Consider the following 26,978-nt stretch of genomic DNA (forward strand, 5'->3'; position numbering starts at 1 on the left):
TACCTTCAAGACTGGCTCTAAAGAGGGAATGTTTTGTTTTGGTTTTGTTATCAGCCTGCTCCCCCACGGCTGGCAGGACACAGAGATGGGGGCAGTGCATAGTGCGGCTTTTGCTTTTTGCTTGGCTTTTGCTTTGCTCTTGCTTCTGCTTTGCTCTTGCTTTTTGCTTCTGCTCATTAGTTAATTTAGCTAAGCAGTCCAAATTTTTCCCTGGACTGTTTTTCCTTTTCCTTTTTTTTTTTGGGACTACTCGAACCTGCTCCGGACTGGGACCTGGGAAACACCAAGAGTTTGCACCTTGTGGCCTGCAGCAGCTACCCCCAGTGCCAGAGGGACTGATAACAGAGCGACCACCCCCAGGAGAGACTTGCTGAATTTGTCATCTTTTTTCAGAGCGGTGAAAGAGTGTTGTCATCCGGTATTGTTCATTTTGTGTGCTGGGGGGTGTTTTGCCTGTTAAATAAACAGGTTCTTTCCACTTCTTTCTGAGGAATCCTTCCTGAACCGGTTGGGGGGAGGTGCCGTGTGGGTTTGCTTTCTGGAAGGGCCCCCTTTTGGAGGTTTTCTCCCAAATTTGCCCTAAACCAGGACATAAGGATAAGTCATAAGTTATAAGCTAAGTTAAATACTGCTAAGTGTTGTTCTTCTGTTATGTTGCTGCTTGACTTCAAAGTCATAAGTTAGGTTAAGTACTGTTAAGTGTTATTCCTAAGTTATAAGTTAATGTAAGTGTTGTTCCTCTGTTAAATTGTTGGATTTAAGGTACAAGCTCAGTTAAAGTACTGTAAAGTTTGAATGCTGTTCATCTTTTGGGCCATATTCCTTTTTAACCTTGCTCTCACTATCCTATTGTCACACACACACATACACACAGCCCCCTAGATAGTTCTTGGTTCGTTTCTGTTTTAATTGCCTGGATTTTATTTGATTTTGCTGTTGCTTGTTTTTCCTTGCTGCCTTAACTGTCCTGTAAGTAGTAAAGTGAATCTTGCCAATGAACTTTATCATACTGTTGCTTAATAGTAAATCTGGCTTTTGCTGATACCCTTGCTGATGATTTTTTAAGTGATCTCTGTGGTGGCAGCTCTCTGGTCACAGAGAGAAATAGATAACTTTCCCAGGCATTGTTCTGGGAAAGGCTGTGAAAAGATCAGAGAAAAGAATTAGAAACACTTCTAATCTTAATTTGCTGCACCTGGTGTTTGGGATTATGTTAACATGTGCTACTTGATGTTTACAGTAAGGTTGTTACCAAAAGGGTGGTTTCTTAATTAGCCAATGGTGATGGTGTTTTGATTAAAGGACCAATCAGGTCCACCTGTAGTGAACTAGAATATAAAAAGGAATGGGCCCTAATAAAGGGGGATTAGCCTTCTAGTGAATGTATGGAGTGTGTTGCCCATTTATCTGTGCAGTTTCTGACTCAACAGCGACATCTGGTGACTGCCGACATTCGGTGCAGCCTAGGCTGAAGAAACAGGGTCTGGTGGACCCTGAACGTGTTTGCAGCGGAGACTGATGAACCAGGGGTCTGGTGACACCAGACCCCGGACGTGTATGCAGCCTGGACTGAAGACGAGGGGGTCTGGTCTCCTCGTGGAAATTGGATCCGGCAATCCTTCGTGGAGTCACAGGACAGGCGGATACGCCTCGGACCCCCACTGGGACCTTGCGGCGCCTGTGCAGTTTGCTCACATCTGAATACATTCTGATCCTCCGAAGAGGTGGAGAGGTAACAGCGACCTTTCCCCGCGTCTTCCTGGAGAAGATATGTCCCTTCGTGTGAAAAATGCATATTTTATGATTGGCTTTTCACAAATATTAAAATGAATATTAAATGTGTTATGTTAGAAAGTTATGCTGTATTAGTTTTCTTAAGTAGTGTGTTAAATACAGTTTTAGGTTATAACATATTGTTAAAATAGAAACTATGCTATGTGAGATACTTTTTTTTAGAGAGGACTCACACTGAGATAACAGCCACAGGACACCTAAATCTTTCAGAGGAAAATAATTTATTGCTCTCTTATCGAGTTCTTCTTGCCGTGCTCAGCCCTGAAGACGTTGTTAGGATTCAGAGGAAGAAGTTGACACTGACCAGACAGAATACTGTGTTTGAATGGAATTTATGCATCGTGTATGAATATGCAACAGGCTATTGCTTTTAAGGGTTAATCCTCTGTTAACAGGTGTCCTTTTCCGGGCTTATTTTGCCCAGAAAAGGTACCCGGACTGTCTGTAACTCTTTGGTTTTATTGTCTCGTATCGTCCTAAATTCTAATTGTCCACATTTTTATTACTCTAATTATATTAATATTTTATAACCAGTTTATTATAATTAAACTTCTAAAAACAAGTGATTGGCATTTTTCACACTTCAGGACTTGATTTTGCCCTCATAGCCTAGGAGCTGGGATGGGGAACAGATTTCCCAACATAGCACTGCCTGCATCCCAGGGTAGGCTTGCTTGGAAAAAGTTGCCTTCAAAATGGGCAACCGAATTTCTATGCCAGAACATGTAACCCTTACAGTGTTGGGGACATATGATCCTTCATAAGGGACTTCCTATGTCAGAAGACGCTCTCTACAATCTTTTCAGTTGGGCCAAAGTTCATGGTTTCCCAGTAGATCTGAAAACTGCACTGGCTCCACGGGCATGGGATGCTCTAGGCTATTGTCTATCGGAGGGGGTCACTAGGGGAGATAGGACCGTGCTTCTAATAATACCGACTTGGGGAGTCCTTTCCACAGCAATACGGGGCTGGATCCCAATGGAAAGCTGTGGAGAGTCAGGGACAAGCGTACGGAAGATAGGACACCCCCCACCCTGCAGTCAGACCCGTGCTCCGTGCCCGACCGCACCCAGCTGGACGTGAGCAGAAGGAAATGACGCTTACTGCCCAAGCCATAAAAACCCTTGTGACCCCTCAATAAACGCCATTTGCTGTCCACCACATTGGTGTCAGGAGCATATGGACCGAGTGACCCTGGGCTTTGGGCCACCGTGCCGGACTTAGAACCAGGTCGCCATGCCTTGAAGGCAACAGAAAGTGAATCCACCTTTGTAGCCACGTCCCAATTGGACTTGGAGGAGCGCCTCTGCCCGCGGGGGCGGCCCCTGGCCTCTCCAGCGCCTCAGACGGCAGCGCGAGTGCCCCTGCCACAATCAGCAGATCGGGTTTTCCCTGCTCCGTCCGTAGCAGCTGGCGAACCTTTGTCTCGGCCGGTCCCGCCCCAATTGCCGGTGCCAGCGTTCCCTGTTCCACAAGCCAGCTAGCCCTGCATGCCGACCCCACTCCCCTCTCCGCCGCGACCAGCTGGGGAATGACCCTTTTACGGACAGCCGGCCCCATTGTTCCCGCTGTTGGTTCCTCCCCTCCCTCCCCGCACCGCGGGTGGGGGGTTTCACCGCCCTTGTTGGAAAAGAAATGAAATATAGCAAAATGTTTTATTATAGTTTAGTTATGAGTTTTGTGTGAATTGGTTTGTAAAAATAATTTTGTAGCCGTTGATAGTATGTTGAGTTATGTGTAACCTTGGCAGGTGGCCTTAGAAACTTAATAAACATTAAGCCAGGGTAGGAGAGTAACAAGACTAACCGGTTTGGGGATAGCATTACAATAGGACAGGTAGAAGATTTATGATTTTGCTCGTGAACTAGGGAATGTATTACAAGGGTCCGTAGTTTGGCAAATGGCCACTGTTTCTTGGAGACTTTGTTGTGAATTGGATGTATATAAAAGGAAAACACCCATGTGTGAATTTCGGGGCTCTGTTTTTGGGGACGCTAGTCCGCAGGCCCCCGGGCCCTTCAATTAAGCGCCGCACAAAACTTATCCGAGTTTTGTGTCCTTTATCAATAGGACAACAGTTTTCTGGTGACCGCGGCAGGACTCCGAGGGCAGCTGGGGCGGCTCGCTCGCTCTCGATACTCCAAGCCAGCGCCGAGCATTTTCTCGGAGGAGTCATCGGTCGTGCCCGACTCCCCCGCGCCTGTCGGACAACTGCATAAGGTAAGCCCGAAGGCGCTTTATATTGGAAAAAGGTGATAATTGGATTTGGTTTGGTGGTTAATGGAAAAAGCCTAGGCTCCGGCCATAAGACGTCTAGGGTACACAGGTCCGGAATTCGCCTCCTATTGTTTTTTTTGGGGAAGGACGGCAAAAAGGTATATTGGTTTATTGGGACTAAAGGTGGAATTAAAAATTAAAGGTTGTAATATGATGTCTTTTAAAACTTTTAAAACTTTAGTGCAGGCCAATGGAAAAATACCTGGAAATACGCCATTAGGTTGTATATTGAAAAGGTGGAAAGGCGAAGGCTTTTCTCAAGAGTTAGATAAGAACAAAATGATAGATTACTGTAACCGTTGGTGGCCTGAATATGAGATTGGGGAAGCGGGATGGCCGGTGAATGGTACGCTGGAATTTGGGATAATGGAATCTTTGATGCAATTTTCAAGGAGGAATGAGAAATGGGATGAAATACCATATTTAGATTTGTTTTTCATTTTATATCGGAAAGAAGAATGGCAAAAGGAGTGTGGTATTTTGGTTTTACAGATGAATGATGAGAGCGGGTGTGTTGGATGTAAAGAAAGAAAGGGGCGTGATTTGTATCCCCCGATTGAAGAAGATTTGTCCTATTGTGTAGCACCTCCGAGGGGTCTGGTTATTCCTAATGTACCTTTTGCTCCCCCTGCTGACATAACTATAAAAATGAGATCTAGCGAGAGTGACAGTGATACTGAAAAGAGTGAAAGTGTTAAAAGGACTCCGTTAGCAGAGCGGACTCGCCAAGGAAGGAAGGGGCAGAAGGGGCCACAGTTAATTGCACCGTTAAGGGAAGCTGTGGGACCACAGGGAGAAAGGATACTTATAAAGGTGCCTTTCTCTCCAGGGGACTTGGAAATATGGAAACAATCGGCTGGGAGTTACTGGGAGGACCCTGAAAGAGTAGCAAGGGTGGTTAAAATGGTGATAAAAACTCAGAATCCGGACTGGAATGATTTACAGGTATTATTGGATACTATAATGGATTCCACAGAAAAGGAAATGGTTATTAAAGCTATGAGAGAAAAGGCTCGTGAGGAGATTAGGTTGCGACAACTAAATGAAACAGTTGATGAATTGGTGCCAAGTGAGGAACCCAGGTGGGATCCAAACTCTACGGGAGGAATAAGGGCTGTAAAACGATATCAGGAATTGTTGGTGGAAGGAATTAGAACAGGAATACCTAAGACTATGAATTTGTCTAAGTTGTATTCGGTCAAGCAGGACAAGAATGAGTCTCTGTCTGCCTTTTTGGAACGATTAAAAGACATGGCTCGGAGGTTTACTAATTTAGATGTAGAAGATCAATCAGGGAAACTTCAATTGGCATTATTGTTTTTAGGGCAATCACAAGAGGATATTAGGAAAAAGTTACAAAAGCTGGAAGGGGAGGATACTCAGAATTTGGATAAAATGTTGGAGGTAGCATGGAAGGTATACAACAACAGGGAAAAAGAAACTGCAAAAAGACAACAAGCTAGTATTCTGGCTGTAATGCAACAGACAGGGGCAGGAGGAAAATTCATTAGGGGACGAGGTCGGGGAGGAGCTAATCGTGGACAGAGGGGGATGATGAGAGGTCGGGGAGGATTTGGGTTTGCACCTAACATGGGGAGGTTGGATCCAAACCAGTGTGCATTTTGCCGACAATTGGGGCACTGGAAAAATGAATGCCCGGTTAGAGGGGGTAATATGGGATTAATAGGGAATACTCAAGTGGGAGGATTTACGGGAGGACCAGCAGAGACTGCTCAAGCACTAGTTTTGGGAAATTATCAGAATCAAAGCTGACTAGATAAAGACCTGAGGGTAGTTTTAGAGATAGATGGGAAGGGTCAAGAATTTATGGTAGACACTGGAGCTACATATTCTGTACTTAATAGACTATTAGGACCTTTGAGTGACACAACGGTACAGGTGGTGGGGGCAACAGGGAAGCTAGAGGAACAACCATTTTTACAACCTTTAAATCTTAGGTTTGGGGGGAAGGAATTAGATCATCAATTTTTGTATATGCCAAATTGCCCCACACTCCTTCTTGGCAGAGACCTATTGTCCCGACTTAATGTGAAAATAATATTTGAAAGGGGAAGGGTGAAATTGGAGATACCTGAGGAACAAATAGCAGGCATTTTTGTGATTAAGGAAGTGGATGCCTCTCCTATTCCAGAAGAAATTGAGCAGGCTGTAATACCCTGGGTGTGGGAGTCAGGGGTCCCCGGAAAATCTAAAGCTGCCCAGCCAGTAAAGGTGGAACTAAAGGAAGGGGCCCGACCAGTGAGGGTAAAGCAATACCCCTTCAAGCTTGAGGCAAGGAGGGGAGTAGCCCCGTTAATTAAGCAATTTTTGGTTCAAGGAATATTACAGGAGTGTGAATCGGAGTATAATACTCCAATTTTTTCAGTGAAAAAGCCTAATGGTAAATATCATTTGGTACAGGACTTGAGAGCTATTAATGAAATAGTAAAGGACATACATCCAGTTGTTGCTAATCCTTATACATTGTTAACATCTGTATCGGAGGAGTTTAAATGGTTCTCTGTGATTGATCTTAAAGATGCTTTCTTCTGCATCCCACTGGCAGTAGAGAGTAGGAAATATTTTGCCTTCGAGTGGGAGAGTCCTGATTCTGGGAGAAAGAGGCAGCTTACGTGGACCAGACTGCCACAAGGGTTTAAGCTCAGCCCCACTATTTTTGGAAATCAACTGGCCAAGGAGCTGGAGGAATGGAAGACAACCCAGGTAACAATATCTCCATCCTTGTATGTAGTCCTGCAGTACGTGGACAACATTTTTCTGGCCACTAAGGAAAGGGACATGTGTGTGGAATTAACAATTAAATTACTTCATATGCTTGGCCAAGCAGGGTATAAGGTGTCTAAGGAAAAGGCTCAATTGATCAAAAATAGCATTATCTATCTCGGTTGTGAGATCACACAAGGGCAGAGATGTTTGGGAGTTAACCGAATAGAGGCAATATGTGCTATTCCTTTGCCTCGTAACCATCAGGAATTGAGATCTTTTCTAGGAATGGTGGGATGGTGTCGACTGTGGATCATGAATTTCGGTCTCCTAGCCAAGCCACTGTATGAGGCCTTGAAGCAGCATCGGTTGGAATGGACGACACAACAAAAGAAGGCCTTCCAGGAATTGAAGCAGGCACTAAAAGAGGCCCCAGCCCTAGGACTCCCTGACCTGACCAAGGAATTCCAGTTGTATGTAAATGAGAGGCAAAAACTGGCATTGGGGGTCCTCACCCAGAAGGTGGGATCATGGAAGAGGCCGGTAGGATACTTCTCTAAACAACTGGATTCGGTAAGTTCTGGGTGGCCCTCGTGTTTACGAGCCATGGCGGCAACAATAATCCTTATTCAGGAGGCCCGGAAATTGACTTTGGGGGCAAAAATGAAAGTGTTTGTTCCTCATATGGTCATGGCTGTTTTGGAGCAAAAGGGGGGTCACTGCCTATCATCAAGTCGAATGTTGCAATACCAGGCTATCCTGAGAGAACAGGATGATATTGAAATAAAGACTACTAACCATGTTAATCCAGCAGAGTTTTTATGCAGTGACCAGGAGGCTGGGGGACTGGTGCACGATTGCGTGGAGGTAATTGAACAAGTGCATGCCAGCAGACCCGACCTAAAGGATGAACCATTGGAAGACCCTGAATGGGAACTATACACTGATGGATCCAGTTTTGTCGAGAATGGGACTCGCTATGCTGGATATGCAGTGGTAACATCGGATCAGGTAATAGAAGCAAAGGCTTTGTTACCTGGAACTTCGGCCCAGAAGGCAGAGGTGATTGGACTCACCAGAGCTCTGTACTTGAGCAAGGACAAAAGGGTTAATATCTGGACAGATTCTAAATATGCCTTTGGTGTGGTTCATGTGCATGGGGCGTTATGGAAAGAAAGGGGGCTTTTGAATTCACAGGGAACCAACATCAAGCACCGGGAGGAAGTGCTACAGCTACTGGATGCGGTACATAGTCCCAAAGCAGTTGCAGTAATGCATGTTAGAGGACATCAGAATGTGGAAGGAGAAGTTTACAGAGGAAATCGATTTGCTGATGTTACAGCATGGCAAGTGGCACGGGAAGTATGGACTCAAATGGCATTGGTACCGGTAAGAACAAATCCGGCTACCCCATACCTGAATCAGGAGCCCAAATATTCAATAGAAGATGGAAAACTAATAAACTTGCTAGGGGCACAGAGGAATCAGCTCGGGTGGTATGTTACACCGATGGGACAAATAGTGGTACCTACTCGCATAATGAAATTTATTTTAGAATCAGAACATAATAAATGCCATTGGGGGGCAGAAGCATTGGTAAAATTTTTAAAGAATGAGATAATCTCTAATCAGATGTTAACAATGGCAAAAAGAGTTAATGCAATGTGCCCGGTATGTTTGAAAAATAATCCAGCAGTTAGGAGACAAATACAAATGGGAAAGTTGCAAATTGGGCCACAACCAGGAGATTATTGGCAAGTTGATTTTTCTGAATTGCCTAGGGCACAGGGATACAGATACTTGTTAGTGTACGTATGTACGTTTTCAGGGTGGCCAGAAGCTTTTCCGTGTAGAACTAATCAGGCTAAGGAGGTGGTAAAAACCTTGTTAAAAGAAATAATACCAAGATTTGGAGTACCCTTAGGATTGTCGTCAGATAGGGGTCCTCATTCTATAGCCGGGGTAGTGCAGGAATTAGCACGGATGTTAGATACAACCTGGAATTTGCATACTCCCTGGAGACCTCAGTCTAGTGGGCAGGTGGAAAGAATGAATCAAACTCTGAAAGGACAAATCAAAAAGATTTGCCAGGAAGCTAAACTGCACTGGCCTCAGGCTTTGCCTTTGGCCCTACTCAGGATTCGAATTAAACCAAAGGAAAAGGTAGGCGTAAGTCCATATGAGATACTATATGGCAAACCATATCATGCAACTGTATTAAAAGGGGAGGTACATGTGAGTGGGGATCAGGCAATTGCAGAGTATGTTATGCCACTTAATAAGATTTTGAATTCTTTAAGAAATACGTTACAGTTGAATAAACCGCTCACGCTGGAGAACTCTGTCCACACATTCAGCCTGGGGACCAGGTGTACGTCAAGAAGTGGATTACGGATCCGCTACAGGAATCATGGAGCGGACCCCACCAGGTGATGATGACGACCTACACGGCGGTGAAGGTCCAGGGGATGGACGCTTGGATCCATTACACCAGGGTAAAGAAGGCACCGTTCCAATGGGAAACCCAGATAGTGTCTCCAACCCGGATGATCTTCTGCGCAAAGCCGCCTTCTTAATTATATTGCTGCTAGTAATCATGAGACTGGTACCCGTTCAAGGGTCTATTTTAGTACAGGTTAAAGAAACAAAGGTTACAGCCATGGAAGGGATGGATGCTCAATTAAATTGTGTTATGTTTCACAGCCAGAAAGTTGAGGCCGGTGAAGTTATTGCAATATGGCAACGGGGGGGGGGGGGGGGGGGGCTGAAAGAAGCCGAGGCAAGATAGAAGTCGGTTGGGATCGGGATAAACAACAAGGAAACAAGGTACTGAATCTTACTAAGGTAACCACAAACGATACGGGAGAATATACATGCTTAGTCAAAATACTGGATAGTTTTGATTACAAAAGAGTGAGTATGAGGGTTTTGCCATGGACAGGGGATCGTGTTGGGAGGAAGCAAAATAGGGAACTGACCTGGGACAGAGTAGAGGACGGGACCAGCTGGTGGGAGAAGGGAGGCAAAGGTTGTGGGTGGTTGAATGTCACTAATCCTAGAATAGGGAAGGCATGGTGGAGGCATGACAGAATGATGTCATCCTCACAGAGACACGGTAGAAGGATAAGGCGGGAGGCTAATGATACAATAAAACGAAATGCTGAGCAGGAAAACCTAGTGGTAGGATTAATTAGAGATTTTTGGGATCATGCAGAACGTGACTAAAATAACAGCTTGTCTGCCATTACCACAGGCTGCAGGTGAACCAATTCCCTGGGGAATAATACCGGTAACCAAAATGCCTGAATCATTCAAGAATGTTTCATGGTCCTGCCAGTCAGTTCCCAAACAAGTAGAGGTATGGAGGGATTTGTGTATGACCACTCGGGCTATGACTAAAGAGGAATGTGAAATGAAACCCAATCATTATGGTTGGATTCAAAATACCAGGAGGTGTTTGATTGCAACCCCAGTAGATGAGCCATGAAATACAGTACGAATAAGAACGAAATTCCAAAGAAATGAGATGAGTTGTCAGAATATCACACAGAATTTTGACACCTGGAAAAGTTGGAAGACATTATGGGGACCCAGTGTTTTGGAACACTATAATTACCTTGGGGAAGTACAATGGTGCATCCAATGGTCAGGGGTAAAGAATCAGTCACATTATAGGGCCATCATCACGTCTACATCTTCCCGAGAGTTCAGACCGCAGAAGGAGGATTGGAATTGTACTGAGGTTTTTACATGTGATACACCGGAAGACCAAATTGGATTGGTACTGGTGAAAATGGCATTAAAATGGGGATGTGAGTGTAGGGGGTATAATCACACGGTTAGCAGAGAGTCCATGGATGGACCTATAGATTTCAGATATACTACTGTGCACAGTCCTGGAAATCTAGTTTGGGTGTTGGGACACGGACAGTGGACCACACATTTATCTTTAGATGGATCAGTAACACAAATTACCCTAGGGGTTCCCACACTGTGTCCATACTGGAAACAGAATAGATTGATTCAAAGGAAAGGACTCAAAAAGAGGGAAGAATCCCTCCTAGAGGAGCAGTGGCATGAACCTGGCGCAGGAGTACAATTTGGGTGGATATTAGAGTCATTATTCCCTCCGATAGGAACATATCGAAATAGGGAAATGCTCAACAACTTGTTAGGACAGACAGAAAGATTGGCAGCAGCTACTAAGAAGGGATTTAAAGACCTAAATTTGCAATTGCAAGCTACATCAAGAATGACCTTACAAAACAGAATGGCATTGGATTTGCTACTGTTAAAAGAACATGGAGTTTGTGGTTACCTGAGTAGGAGAGTAGATCATTGCTGTGTACACATTCCAAATGTTACACTTGAAGTGGAGAAAGATATTTCCCAATTGGCAGAAGTGGAAGCAAAAACCAAGGAAATTGAAAGGGAAGCACAGCATAATTGGATAGGAGCAGTATTTGATTCGTTGGGGCTTCACCTGTCTGGCTGGATTACTTCCGTTATACAGTATGTACTAATGCTTTTGGTATTTTTGGTGACTATATGGATTGTATATAGATGTCTTTTAGGTGTGATCGAAAAGGATAAGAAGCGATCTCTCCGGTTGCTGAAGGTGATGACCCGTGGGCGGCAGAACGAAGAACATCCCCCACCTTGTTATGAAGATGTTACTGTCAATACCGTTGGTTGAGCATCCTTGCAGCAGGACTGAAGGATGCTCAAAAGGGGGGAAATGGTGGAAAAGAAATGAAATATAGCAAAATGTTTTATTATAGTTTAGTTATGAGTTTTGTGAGAATTGGTTTGTAAAAATAATTTTGTAGCCGTTGATAGTATGTTGAGTTATGTGTAACCTTGGCAGGTGGCCTTAGAAACTTAATAAACATTAAGCCAGGGTAGGAGAGTAACAAGACTAACCGGTTTGGGGATAGCATTACAATAGGACAGGTAGAAGATTTATGATTTTGCTCGTGAACTAGGGAATGTATTACCAGGGTCCGTAGTTTGGCAAATGGCCACTGTTTCTTGGAGACTTTTTTATGAATTGGATGTATATAAAAGGAAAACACCCATGTGTGAATTTCGGGGCTCTGTTTTTGGGGACGCTAGTCCGCAGGCCCCCGGGCCCTTCAATTAAGCGCCGCACAAAACTTATCCGAGTTTTGTGTCCTTTATCAATCGGGCAACACCCTCAACGCAGCCAGCAGCGCTCTCTTCCGGCTTCCCAGCGTATGCGCAAAAATGACCGACAGCTCCTTCATTGCCAGTTACGGCATTCACGCTGGTTGTCCCCCCCCCCATCAGCAGCAGCCGCGCTGATGGCGGCTGACTTCTCCGTCCCGGGGCTTGCAACCAGCCCCTGTTCCGTAGCATGCAGCCGGTTCCGCGCTAGTGGCTGGCCCCCCGGCGCCGCAGCTCATCGCCGCGCCCCCAGCCGCGGCGCCGCCAGTGGCCGGCACCCCCGCACTGGAGCTCACAACCAGCCCCTCTGTCCCACAGCCTGCAGCTGGTTCCTCGGCAGTGTCGCCATCAGCGCCAGCTGGGGATGCCCCCCCGCTGGCTGCGCTGCCTCGAGCCGGCCCAGCTCCCAACCTGGACGTGAACTGTGACGCTGAAGAAGATCCCCAGTCCTCCTCGCCGCTCCCAGCTGGCCCGCCCCTCGCTGTTCCCTTCAGGTTTCCAGGGGACACGGACAGGGACAGCAGCGAACACCAACACCCTGTCCCTCTGCGGGGGCATGCCCTCACAGCTGAGCGCCGGCACGGCCCTGCTGGGAAATCTGAAGATCAGCGCTTTTCTGGGACCAGCACCTTCTCTGGGACTGGGCCCCCCTTGCTCTGTGGGGTCCCTGCTGTTATGAACAAAAATTCTGTTGATTTTTTTTTTTGTGAGAAAAGGTTACAAAAAGGCAGCCAGATCACTGTAGCTGCCGAAGTTTTGCGTGTTTTGTTATTGTAATCACGAGTCGTTGCGGCTAATTGCTCCTTTTGCATTAGCAGAGCCTTGCCCGAGGCTAAGTTGTACTTTTCCCCAGAATGGTGAAGAGACCTGAGGGGGGGGGGGGGGACTATGCAAAGTGACTCCAAGGACCAGCATGCTGTGTGGGACCCCTATTCCAAATGCACGGAGAAAACCCCAAAAAAAACGAGCCACCTAAGAGTTGAAAGACTGGAGTGATGTCTGGATGTGAGGAGCGGAGTGCTGGGCCTGCAGAGATGCTGAAAAACCTTTGTTGTTCCTCACCCTGTGTTTGAGAGCCACCGGGCCAGGTCTGGGAGGAGGCGAGACTGAGACCAATTCAACAACGAAGGGATCATCACGCCCTAAAGGCTCCCACGAGTATCTGATCCCCAGCTCTGCCCCTAGTGGACAAAGCTGCGCATATCCTCCTCCGCTGGGTCGCCCTGGGAGAGACGCGATGGGAGACTGCAGCCCTGCTGAGCTGCCCAATCCTGAGCTGATCACTTTTAATAAAGGCATTAAAGAGGAGAAGAAGCCTTATTGGAATATGAATCCCAATATTACCACTTAGATGGTGCCTGGGCCAGACTAACCCTCGCTGCTGAGCCAAAGGCGGCACTGTGGTGTAATTCACCCCAGAGATACCTTGGCTGCTGGAGATTGCAGCAGGGCACTGAACAAGTCCAGGCTTGTCAGGAACTCCGTTTACCTCAGGAGAGAGAGCTTCTGGCAATGGTGAAGAGAAAAAGGAGAGGATTCCGCTGGAGGGTTTCCAGATGTTTATTCCATGGTTACAGAGGTCTGAACCGGGGCAACTGCTCCAACAGAACCCCTGCCGCATGGTCTGATTAGCCTTTTAAGCTAAGGGACAGGGGAAGGGGAGGGGACAGGTGAGCTACCAACCAGGTGAAAGGGGCAGGGTCTCAAGGGACTAGGGACACTTATACGGTCCAATGTCCCCCAGGCCTGAGGAGCATGACAAACCACACGACGCCTTGCTGGCATGTTAAACCTGATTGACAGGGCACACTCAGCAAGGGGCGAGGGGGAAGGGAGAAGGGAATATTGGCGCACCTGAGGAAGGGACCCGGTGTCTGGTTTATCTCCCCGAAAGGTTGTGGTGGTGGAGCCCAGCCAGGGACCGCCAAATGTCCGGTTTATCTCCCCGAAAGGTTGTGGTGGTGGAGCCCAGCCAGGGACCGCCAAATGTCCGGTTTATCTCGGCTGTTTGAGGGGCCTGGAAGGCCCGGGGTGGCCTTGGGGCAGCCCGCGTGTCGAAGGACGAGAAGAGGCTTCAGTTCTTCTTTCTGGTTTTATGTTTATTAATTGCTTATCTAAAAGATGTTCTTTCAGCCGACAGAGATCTGCTCAGCAGTCAGCCATGGGCACACTGACTCTGCCCTCCGGGGCAGGCACCTATCTTTATACCCATTGTGACGTGTACAATATTTATCATTTTTCCCCAATACCATCTATTGTTATAACTCGGTGTACTCTTAGCAATAACCAATCCAAAGGTGCCACCGTGGCCAAAGAAGATGGAGGAGGAAGAAGAAGGAGGGCAGGACACACCCCAATTCCTCCATCTTACTCCTCTAAACCCCCCTGTACATAAATCCTAAACCTTATGTCTCACCCTCTAATTAACTAATCCCTTCACCATTCACCCTGTGAAGCCCTCATCCTTGTCGTCTCCCGTGTAGGGCCAAAGTCCAGCCACCAGACACTTCTGGCAACATTCCAGGAGTCCCGAGACCCCCAGGGTCTCGGTGGCTCAGCATCTCAGGACTGAGATCTTGAGATCCGACAACCCGGAAGCTAAAAACACACCACAATATCTCCCCCTAGTTTTGTTTAAAAATAAGAGGACTGTGTTTATGGTGCAGAATGATTGCCAAACCATGGTTGGTAGATCGGTTCTTCTTCTACAGGTGGGTCAGTGTTTTCTACTGAGGCCTCCAGGTCATCCATTGGAGCACTGAGGGCTTCCAAATGGTAGACCTCAGGAGGGGGAGATGAGCTTGAAATTAACTTGAGAACTATGCATTTGATTAGTCCAAAAACAATGCTAACAACTACAATAACTATAACTAAAATAAACAGCATTAAAAACACAGTTGTCAGAACAGATCCCAACCAGCCCACGAGTCCCCAGCCTTTGAACAGTCCATTCAGCCCGTTGTAAGTTTCTCTGTTGATGTCCGAGAACCTTTGTCAAGGTAGTCCATATGTAGTTTGGGCTGCGGTAGGAGATCGCAGGTGGGATGATCACGAGTAGGACGAGAAGCAGGCTCGGTCTCATGGCGTCTCGAGGCTTCACACGAACAGTGGGATCTAAACTGGTACAAGGAACTTGAGACAAACATATATTAAAAACTATTCCAGATAGGAGGCTTAAATGGAATTTCCTCCAGAGAACGTGTGCGACGTTTCCTTCTCCAGGCAGCGTGAGCAACCTGGGGCTCTTCTGTAGATTTCTCTGAGACTTTGGGAACATAGGGCTTTACCCATTTGGAAGGAACCCACCTTAAACCAGAGGGGGTGGACACACAGGCGTATCCACGTCCCCAAGTAACCAATTTGTAAGGTCCCACCATTTTCCAAGTCTCAGGGTCCTTTACTAAAACCGGAGGTTTTTCTTTTATCAACCTGTGACTGCTCCCCCCAAAGTGGCGTAGGATGGGTGGGTTCAGGCTGTCAAAAGAACAATTCAGAAAATTGATTGTGAACAGTGCCCTGGTTAACCGGATGTGGGGAGGTTCTACCTTCAGAACCTGTTGTTGCTGGTCCAGGACCCTTTTAATACCACGGTGAGCTCTTTCTACAATGGCTTGACCTCTAGGGGAGTAGGGGATGCCAGTTTTGTGCTCTACTCCCCATTGCTGCAGGAAGCTCCCGAATTCCTTGGATTTATAAGCAGGCCCATTATCAGTTTTCAGCTCCTTGGGGATGCCCATGAAAGAAAAAGCCTGTAAGAGGTGCTTAATAGCATCAATAGATGATTCTCCTGTGTGGGCAGAAGCATAGACCGCTCCAGAAAAGGTATCTACACTAACGTGAACATATTTCTGCCGTCCAAAAGACTGTATGTGTGTTACATCTGTTTGCCACAGTTCACAACTGTTCAGTCCCCTTGGGTTTGCTCCCGTACTCACTGTAGGGAGTGCATGTTGTTGGCAATTTGGGCACGTGGCCACAATCGCTTTGGCCTGTTCTCGAGTGATGTTAAACTGACGAACCAGGCCAGGTGCATTTTGGTGGAAAAGCTGGTGGCTGATTTTTGCCTGTTCAAAAATATTTGGGAGAGTGGCCATCACTGCAGGTGCAGCAAGAGCATCTGCCCTTCTGTTGCCTTCAGCGATAAACCCTGGCAAGTCAGTGTGTGACCTGACATGCATCACATAAAATGGTTGCTCTCGGTGAGTGACTAACTTTACCAGTTTTGAGAGCAATTCAAAAAGTGCAATGTTAGATACATCTTGCAGTATTGCTTGATCTGCTCTGGATACTACTCCTGCCACGTATGCAGAGTCTGTAATCAGATTAAATGGTTCTGAGAACCTTTCAAAAGCCCTAACAACCGCAGTCAATTCAGCAACCTGAGGTGAACCTTCCACCTCAGCAATGTCCGTCTTCCACTGCTGGGTTTGAGGATCCTTCCAAGTCATAACGGACTTGTGGGACCTCCCGGACACATCTGTAAAGACAGTTAGAGCCCTTTTTAAAGGTCTCCTACTTAGAGCAGTTCTTAATTTTAAAGTAAATTGAACATCTTGTTCAAACAATTTGTGAGCGGGCCTCGCTACCGAAATTTGTCCTGAGTAGGAATCCAGAGCAAACTGCAACACATCATTTTTTTGAAACAATTGTTCCAGTATTTTCATAGTATTTTGACCTGATTTTAACTCAACTGGAATGTGAATGCACTTAAAATCACATCCTGCTAACTTCCTGATCCGGGTCCTTGCTTTCCGGATCAGTTCCGCTAACAGCTCCTGAGGCTTTGCCAGTCTCTTGGACCTTTTGTGACTGAGGAAAACCCATTCTATGATCAAGAGAGAGTGCCTCTGGTCCCGGTCCTTTTTTGGTGTGTTCTTTGCCTTAGGTGTTTGTTTTTCCTCCCACTGGAAAATAATTCCATGGAGGTGTGGCAACTTACCTAGGATGATAAATTTGAATGGCAGGTCAGGCCGGCATCGGTGGGCCTGTCTTGTGGACATTGCAATCTGAACCTTTTCTAGAGCTTTCCGTGCCTCTGGGGTAATTGACCTAGGAGCACCTGGGTCCTCTCCCCCTTTTAATAAATTGAAAAGAGGGGCAAGGTCTTCATTAGTCAGACCAAGCCATGGTCTTACCCAATTCAAAGACCCACACAACTTGTGGACATCTGCAAGGGTCTTGATCCTTGGATTGATTTCTAGTTTTTGAGGAACAATGGTCCTATTTCCAATTTCTAAGCCCAAATACTTCCAAGGTGGCATCTTTTGAATTTTCTTTTCCTGGAGCTCGAACCCTGCAACAATCAATGCATCGATCGTTAGGTCAAGCGCATGTGTGAGTAAATCATCATTGGGGGCACACACAAGGATATCATCCATATAATGATAGATGATGGCCTTCTCTGCGGCTGCACGCACTGGGGAAAGCAGGGAAGAGACATACCACTGGCATATAGCTGGAGATACCTTTAATCCCTGAGGAAGAACGGTCCAATGGTACCTTTTCATAGGAGCTTCTAAATTGATAGAAGGGACAGAGAATGCAAAACGCGGTGCATCATCAGGGTGCAATGGGATTTGGAAAAAAAAATCTTTAATATCAATAACAGCTAATTTCCAATCTTGGGGAAGCATTGTTGGGGATGGCATACCAGGTTGGGGAGACCCCATATCTTCAATTACATTATTAATTTGTCGGAGGTCACAGAGGAGTCGCCACCTCTTTTTGTCAGCTTTTTGGATGACAGACACTGGAGAGTTCCATGGGGACATGGTCTCCACAATGTGGCCCTTTTTTAGTTGCTCTTCTACTAGTTCCTCAAGCACTTTTATTTTTTTTTTACTGCGTGGCCACTGTTTCACATCAACTGGTTCGTCTGTTTTCCACTTCAGTTTTTGGGTGGGGCGCTGTTGTTCAATGACTGCTGTACAAACATGCTGTGGAGAGTCTGGAATATCAATTGTGACACCCCACTGGGCCATTAAATCTCTCCCTAACAAAGGTTCTGAATAACCTAACACAAATGGACGGATATTTGCCAATTGTCCGTTTGGACCCTCGAATTGAATAATGCTTTTGGATTGCCTTGCCAATTGCAGACCTCCTACACCTTGAAGGTGACCAGCAACATTTTGTAAAGGCCAATGTGCTGGCCAGTCTTGTACTGGAATCACTGTGCAGTCTGCACCTGTGTCTACAAGCATCTCAATGTGTTTAGACTCCCCACTCCCACTGACATTGCACCACAATTTGGGTTTATCTGTCCCAATAACTTGGACCCGGGCGACTGTGGGCCCTTGTTTTTCGATATTTTCTGGTAAAGATGGCACAGGGATAGCTAGAGCAACAATTTGTCCCTTGGGAAGAAACAGGGGTGGGTGAAAACAGTGCAGGCTGAGAACAAATTGCTCGGGATCTGATGTTGTCATTCCTGGAGCAATTTCGATCTCTTGTGGTGTGTGTTTGGTGTCCCCAATGACGATGTACTTACAACGAATTCGGTTCCAAGTACCCTTCTGTTCAGGATTTACAGAGACAAAATGCCAGTCAGTGTCCTTCAGGTGGAGTGACTCTGTAAGCTGCAACCTGTAAGGCTCATTGACAGAAGATGTGGTTAATATAGGATCACTTAAATCATAACAATGGTTATTTTCTTTCACTTTCAACAGTGGACCAGCAGACTCGGTCTTTGAACCACCTGCTTCACTTACACAAATGTTAATATTATCGCCTGCTTGATTTGTTTTGCTACCCTTACTCTCTTGGCCTGCTCTTTTTATGTCTGCACGCCTGGCAGACTGGCGCTTTATATTCAGTTTTTTTGTTGTTGACCCCCAGGGAGGGCTTGTAGTTCTCCTCCCCTGCCATTTCTAAATTCATCAAATTCCCTTTTCAGGGGGCACTGGTTACTCCAGTATCCTAGCTTATTACAAAGCAGGCATGGTTTAGTGGGCTCAACCATTGCTGGTCTCCGCTGCTGCCCAGGGTACTGCTGTGCTGAGGGAAAAGGTGCAGGGCTGGCAACAGCAACACGCTGAGGTGGTCTTGGCAGCAGCCTTGGTCTGGTGTCTTCAGCCACACTCATCAGAGACACTTTCCTTTTACAGACTAGAAGCATATCTTTTACTGTAGGGGGAGGTTCTATAGGAAGGCTCAGGATTGCCGCTCGACACTGTTCATTTGCATTTGTAAACGCTATTTCCTCTAAAATGTCTTTCCTAGCATTCACCTTTTTAACTTGTATTTCAATGGCTCTAGCTAACCTTTCTACAAATTTCAAAAAAGGCTCTGATGGTAACTGTTTAATTTTACTATAGGGCTCTAAAGGCCCCTCAGGTTGGAGGAAAAGAATCCTTTTTCAGCTGCTTCTTTTACTTTCTCGAGTGTTTCTGCAGGAATTGCAGTAGCTTGGATTGAGGGTGAAGACCATTGACCCTCACCACAGAGGTGCTCAATGGTGATAGGGTTACCACTGTTGTCTTTCGCTGTGTTTGGATCAGCCTGTAAGCCTGGGAGAGCATCTTTTAGCAGTTGTTTCAATGCTGATTCCCATAATTTGAATTCCGCGGATGTCATGAGACATGAAAAAAGCTGTTTTAAATCATGTGGGATTTTCACAGTCCTACTCAGTTCAGAATTTAAAAGGCCACGGAAATATGGACTGTGCGGACCATATTCTTTATGAGATTTACAGATCTCTTTAATCAATTGTCACCCAAAAGAACTCCAATTAGCAATTGGGGCTGCTCCTCCCTGAGCTGCAGGCTGAAAGGTAACAGGAGCTAGTGACAACATGGGACTATGCATTGGGTCTGCTGTCCCCTGCTCTGTACCCCTTGAATCAGAGGCATTGGGATCACAGCTACAGGTTTGGGGACAGGCAGTGGGTGTGTCGCCACCGTGGGAATCCGGGGAGGGGGCGGGGACAGGGAGCCGGCAAGGGGCGGGGCACCGTGGGAACAGGGGGAAGAATCACCGTGGGAGCAAGGCGCGGGGTCAAGGAGGAGGCAGGGGGCGGGGACGCCTGGTGACATCACATCAGTGGACGCCCCCTGGGAGGAGTAGAGAGGCGGAGCCGAGGGTACTTCAGGAAAGGGAGGGGGAGGGGGGAAGGTGTCACGAGAAACAGGTGTAGAGGGGGATGGGGATGGAATTTTAGGATGCTTAAGAGGATTTTGGGAAGAAGAAGACCAGGTTTGGGAAGATGCCACGTGGCATCCACCATTTTGTGGACCTCCTAGGGACTGGGGGCCATTTTAGGCATCACTGCTCTCTGGAAAGCTGACACTTGCTCTGGTTTTTAGAGGAGGGGATACAGGGGGTTGGGAAAGTTTCCACGCAGCCTGGCCAGGGCTTGTGAACAGGACAACTCAGGTATTTTTGCAAACTCTGGGAGGTGACTTCCCAATGAGTGTGCTTTCTTTAAAATACCAAGTTTTGGGGAAAGAGGTTTAGGGGTTTTAGAGCTAGGAGAGGGAGGAACAGGGAGAGCAGAGGTACATGGCTTTACATTTGGCTTTCTCTCCATTTCCCTTTGAGCAATGCTGTTCAAATTTGTAAAATCCAAAACACAAATTTAGCTGAGGGTGCTTTGCCAGTTTTTCCTAAGGTAATCAATTAATTCCTAACTTTATCCCAGAATTGAATATCGTGGATTACTTCAGGGGACATTTTTGGGAAGTGAAGAAAAAGCCATCTTATAAACTGTTTCAATTTTCCTTTTGAGAACTTCACATTACCACTGACTAAAATGCTAACAACATTATAATACACTCCTTTTTTTACAATGCTGAGTTTCGAACCCATGTTAGATGTAAAAAGCAAAGTACCTAAATCCCACCTCACCGAAATCAAAGCCAAAATCAGCTACCGATTTCTAAAACAAACCACAGATTAGGAAGGTGATAACGAACAGACAAAAGCTTCACAGTGCAGCTGTATAAACTGCTTTTAAAATTCCCGGGCAGCAGCGGCGGGGCGCGCCCTGCTGAGCCTAGGCAGACACAAAGCCTCCCCCGCGGCGGAATGTAGCCCCCCCCCGCGGAGCTGAGAGAGAGAGCAGCCTCCCCCACGCCACGCGGCGAGCCGAAACTGGGACCCCCCGTGCCGCGTGTGCAAAGAGCACCCCTCCCCCACGCCACGTGGCAAGTCGAGCACGCTGCGCTGCTGAGCCAGGGGGAAGGGCAAAGAGCACTTCCGCACCACCGGCACGGATTCTAAAAGACAGCTAAACACGCGGCAGAAGGCTAAAAGCCTAGAATGCAATGAATTCCCATCTGTGGGGCTGCGCAGCCAAAAATGCAAAGGCAAAAAGGAACAGAACTCACGGCAGAGTCTGTTTTTGAGCTCCTGCTCCACCGAGAGAAGAGATACTCACCCGAAATGGGAGCTGAAGCAGGCTGGGTCCAGACAGGCAGGTCTCCTCACCGGAAAAGGACCTCTCTCTGGGTGCAAGAGAGGCTATCCTCCTCTCCCTCTGCAAAGTCTGCACACCACAACAGGGCTGGGCTTTCCAGAGGCACCGAACAGTCCACGAAACTTTTTCTGAGAATAATCCTGAAGTCTCTGGCTGGGAGTGTAGTAACTAAGGCTCCTTTTAGTTGGGTGCACGGCTGCCAGAATCTCTCCCGAGGTAGCGAAAGTCCGTCTGGGCTACTGAGTTGCTTTGCCCACCCAGGGACGCCAAATATTGGAATATGAATCCCAATATTACCAGTTAGATTTTGCCTGGGCCAGTCTGAGCCTCGCTGCTGAGCCAGAGGCGGCTTCTGTGGTGCTTCACCCCAGAGACACCTTTAGCTTGCCGGTGGTTTCAGCTAGGCACCAAACAAGTCCAGGCTTGTTAGGGACTCCGTTTACCTTAGGAAGAGGCTTCAGGCGAAGGTGAAGAGAAAAAAAGGAGGGATTCTGCTGGAGGGTTATATGCAGTGGTTTATTCCATGGTTACAGAGGTCTGAATCTTGGGGAGACCTCCAACAGAATCCCGAGCACATGGCGTGCTTCACCTTTTAAGCTCAGGGGGAGGGGAGGGGAGGGGACAGGTGAGCCACCAACCAGATGGGGGGGGCGGGGTCTCTAGGGGTGAGGGACACCTAGACAGGCCAATGACCCACAGGCCTGAGGGGCATCCTTTGAATCTGACCAACCACACGACGCCTTTGCTGGAATGTTAAGCCTGATTGACAGGACTCACTCGGCAAGGGATGAGGCGGGGGGAAGTGGAAGTGGGTATTGGTACACCTGGGAGGTGGCCTGGAAGTCTAAAACAGGACATTACAACACATCGCAACATTTTATATTTCTAGTCATTAAAGATGTGGTAATTGAAGGAAGAAACTAAAATTTAGGTGGGAGATGTGTTATTGGTCCCGGGGGTAGGTAGCAATTTATTGGGAAGAGTGTTACAAGTGCAATTAAGAATAAGAGTTATATCAGAAAATAGGAAAATGACAGGTAGAGTTTTGAAATTAGGCCAAAAGGATGAAGAAAAAAAAAAACAACAAAGAAGTTTGGGCAGAAGAAAGAAATAGGGGAAGATTAAATATCGACCCCATAAGGGTTACAACTGAGAGAGAAGAAAGAGAGAAGTTGAAGTAGAGAGGTAGTTGAGAAACTCTGAGATGTTAGAATGTGAAGTGATGGCATCTTGGTGCTAGAAGAGAGTAGAAGTGTGAATGAAGGTTTTTGCATGAAAGGCAGAGAACTATCTTAACACATGGTTGTTAAGAGGTTATTCAATGCCACACTGGGGGCTGGAAAAGCCTTAGCAGAACAGGCCCTGCTTGAAAGGAAAAGAGGATAAGTTGACGAGAGAAAGAAGAAGAATGTCAGGAGCACCTGGGCACGCCAAGTTTGGGGTTGTCAAGGTTGGGAGGTGTCTGACCACTCCCTAGGAGCAGCGGGGTCTCGGGGGCTGCGGCAGGGACCGATCCATAGAGGTGACTCGCGGTGGTGCTGGCAGCAGAGGACACAGGGTTGCCGGCCAGGAGTGGGCTGACTCCGTGGTGGAACTGCCGGGGGGCTCCCAGACTGTCGGGGTCCTGAGTCCAGGATGGCAGCGTCTGCCCGGGAAGTGGGCCGAGAGAGAGAAGGAAAGAGAAGGAGAGAGAAGAGAGAGAGGGCAGAAAGGACCCAGGGCAGCCCCCAGGGTCCCCATGCCAGTGGCTGTTCTCCCCTGCTCCAGCCCTGCAGCCAAGGGGCAACAGCGGGGGAAGGGCGAAGAACAGCACTGACAGCAAGGCCGTGAAGAGAGGGGGAGGGGGACTAGCACTAAAAGATGAAATCAAAGCAGAGATTTGATGACTCTCCAAACCTCACAAATAGGTTTGTTTTTCTTAAGTAAGAAGGTTTTTTTTTGTTTTTTCTTTTGTGCGTTTTGTTTGCTGCTAACGAGAAGGTTTTGTTCCTGAAGAAGAAGGGGCTGCTGTAGAAAAAGCTTTTAGCTAAACCCAGAAAGTTCAGAAGGAAAGCGAATAGTAAAAGTTAATGCAGTATTATCTTTCTTTTATTACTATGCTATTAAGAAGTTCTTTCCAGGCACTACTGAAGCAACAGTCAGAATCACAGAAAGAAGGTGAACTTCATGCCAGCAGAATCAAAAGACTTGTGAAGAAACCTGAAAAATGGACTATCACATTTAAACCGGGTGATACCGAACTGACTTTCCAATGGGGACCGAGTGGTAATAGTTTGAGAAAACCCAAATGATCCAAGAAATATACAAATAATAACACTGAATTAAGAAATAAGATAATGTCTATATCACTAGTTTTGAGCACTACCTGAATAAAACATCTCCTTGGGGGAGGAATACCTCAGATAGAAGGATCAAGACTGTTTTTGTATTCTGACCTTAGCCTGAGAATTCTAGAGGGGAGAAGAGGAATTGCCATTTTCATTAATAAACTCTATTTAATTCATTCCAATACTGGACATGCTAGCTGGGTTATAAGTAAATGCTTAAATTGTGAGAGTAATTAGTATTGTGGTTCACAAAATTTATGCTCTTATTGCAAAAAGTGTTAAAGTACTGACTTGGTTTTTTGGATGGGAATTATTAGTGCCTGTTGAATGAGAGATACCTGAGGAACACTAAGAGACCACAGTTGAAGAGTGTCAAAAACAATTTGCCTAGAAATTAGTTAAGAGAAAGTGACAAGAAAATAGAGGACAAGACCAGATTGGCCTCTGTATCTCGCCACCGAGAAGATCAAATAAACCTGCTGTGGGTTGCAACCTCACAGGCATGGGAGGTGGGAGTATAAGCCATACTGGACCTCTGTTATTCCTGTTTCTGACACTCATTTGTTGTCTTTTCCCTTTCGGGATACCAGCAAGATCGTGTCACAAATGCTACATAAAGCATCATATAGAAAGAAACCAAAGTTCATCTTTTATTACACACACCTATGTCAACAGCCACTGTTATAACCCATCCAAATTTAGAACTTGTAGGCAAAATAGAGTAAATTATTAGATTACAAGAAACTTTAGAAAAAGTGGTAATAGATTTAGAACTGAATGTCCAAAAGGAGAGAGATGGATTTGTTTTAAATTCAATCTTGAAGATACGGTTCGAGATTTCATAAAAAAACAAATAATAAATGAAAAGCTAAAACCAGCACAGCAATCTAACTCTGTATTGACTCCAAATTATCTGTTGAATTGTATTACAAGACTCCAAGCAGTTACAGATATGGTAGCAAATAAGGCTGCCCAGGCATTAGAGTTAATATTAAGTCAGCTAAGCCAAACATAAACTGTAGGGTATCAGAATAGGTTGGCTTTAGACTATTTATTGGCCAAAGAAGGGGGTGTTTGTAGAAAGTTCAATATATCAGATTGTTGAAAATTGATGACCACAGCAAAGTCATTTTAGCAAAAGCAAAAGAAATCAAAGAAGAAAAATATATATGCATATAATAACCCAGGTACCAGTCCAAAAATTAGAAAACAATGTTAAAATCTAGCTGGTGGGGTAATGTATTAGAAGAAAGTAAGATCTTTCATTTTATGTGTTACAACTGTTTTTATATTTCTTACTTGTGTAATCCCCTGTTTTATTTTGCCAGCATAGTCCAGAAGATGCAAGTAGATAAAAAATATTGCTCAAGCCAAATGATTTACAAAGAATAAGAGTGGGGATTGTGAAAAATGCATGTATTTTTTGATTGGCTTTTCGCAAATATTAAAATGAATATAATATGTGTTGTGTTAGAAAGCAATGCTGCATTAATTTTCTTAAGTACTGTGTTAAATATAGGTTTAGGTTATAAAAATTGGTAAAATAGAAACTATGCTATGTAAGATGTTTTGTTTAAAAGGAAGGACTGGCAGCGAGATAACAGCCAAAGGACACCTAGTTCTTTCAGAGAAAAAGAATTTATGGCCTTCTTATCGGAAAAAACTAACTTCTTCCTGCCTTGAAGGCGCTATTAGGATTAGAGGGGAGAAGTTGATGAAGACCAGACGGAATCCTGTGTTTGAATGGAATTTATGCATCATGTATGAGGTGTATGAATATGCAACGGGCTATTGTTCTTAAGGGTTAATCCTTTGTTAACGGGTGTCCTTTTTTGGGCTCATGCTGCCCAGGAAAAGGTACCTCTTTGTTTTACCTCTCTGTAACTCTTTGTTTTTATTGTCTCATATTGTCTTAATTCAATTTGTCCAAATTGTTATTACTCTAATTGTGTTACTATTTTTATAGCTATTTTATTACTATTAAACTTTTAAAAATTTTAAAAACAAGTGATTGGCGTTTTTCACACATGGCAAAGAAGCTCCGAGCATATGCAGATGCTGTACATGGCCCAACACATGCCAGAATCTCAGCAGTGGAAACATGCCTGCAGAAATTAGAAGATAAGATAGAAGAGAATCATAGGAAGCTCAGGGAGGAGATTAAAGAGGGCTTCCTCCAAATCTCAGCAGCACAGATCAGAGGTTCTGGTATCCAACGCAGATGTTCCCCAGATGGGGAGAGAAGGTGCACCCCATGAGCTGAGCTGTGGTTCTTCCTGCATGATTGCAGAAAAAACATGAGGAGATGGGATAGAAAATCTACTGCTGCTCTGGCACAACGAATGTGAATTGAGAGAAGGCAAGACTCAGAGAGGAAGTTCTACAGTTGCCCATAAACGAACTGCCATATATAATGATGAAAACGATATTTTCGATCCCCTTGAAAGAACCTCCAAGACATAGGCCCAGGGAAAGAAGGATAATCAGACTTAGAGGCTCCCTGCATCTAGCCAGGTAGAGGCTAGGGAAAACCATGTTTTTTAGACTGCGTAGATTCGTTGGCCTGGCACATCTGAACCACAAGAATATAAAGCTTTAGTTGACACTAGTGCACAGTGCACATTAATCCCATCAAGACATGTGGGGGCAGAATCTGTTTCTATTGCTAGTATGACAGGGGGATCACAGGATTTTACTTTGGTGGAAGCTGAGGTGAGCCTGACTAGCACCTTGCAAGCTAAGAGCTGGAATCACAAAGCTGATAATCACTAAAAGAGCAGATATCCCTTAAGGTTGCCAGTGGCTGAGAACTGCTTGGGGACTTGGGCAGTCTGTTCCATAGAGGACTGAGCTATCTGGCCCATGCAGCCTGCTCGGGGTCAAATCTGCACCCAGCAGGAGACCAAATTACGTGGTGCACTAAACAGAAGGAAACAACTCAAGAGCAGCTTTTCTTGGAAATTGTAACTGCCTTTCGGAACGCTGTGGCCCTTGTGGACTGAGCCTTCGTTATAGCAAGACCTTTCTGCAGGGGGGTCAGTTGACCCTCAGAATCTGAGACCTGAATGAAATTGTTCGAGGAAACTGACAAGGCAGACCACCTCCAGCAGACCTCAGACCAACATGGCTGAAGTGTAAGTTTTAAAACAGCCCCTACTGCACGCATTTTTCTCTGGGTCCGGTCCTCCTCGTTTTTCTTTTTTTTTTTTTTCCTTTTTTTTTTCTAGTCTTGTCTGCTGGAAGGGACGGGAAAA

At 45.9% G+C, this 26,978-nt stretch overlaps 1 long non-coding RNA gene across 1 annotated transcript; it reads left to right on the plus strand.

Moving 5' to 3' along the window:
- The first annotated feature begins 3,524 nt into the window (after window positions 1–3,524).
- Window positions 3,525–9,529, plus strand: LOC141726938 (uncharacterized). The gene is made up of 3 exons (XR_012577896.1): window positions 3,525–3,630; window positions 3,865–4,014; window positions 9,096–9,529. It is a non-coding gene; the product is annotated as an uncharacterized LOC141726938 (long non-coding RNA).
- Window positions 9,530–26,978: the final 17,449 nt, after the last annotated feature.

The sequence above is a fragment of the Zonotrichia albicollis genome, chromosome W (assembly GCF_047830755.1).
Source record: "Zonotrichia albicollis isolate bZonAlb1 chromosome W, bZonAlb1.hap1, whole genome shotgun sequence".
NCBI lineage: Eukaryota > Metazoa > Chordata > Aves > Passeriformes > Passerellidae > Zonotrichia > Zonotrichia albicollis.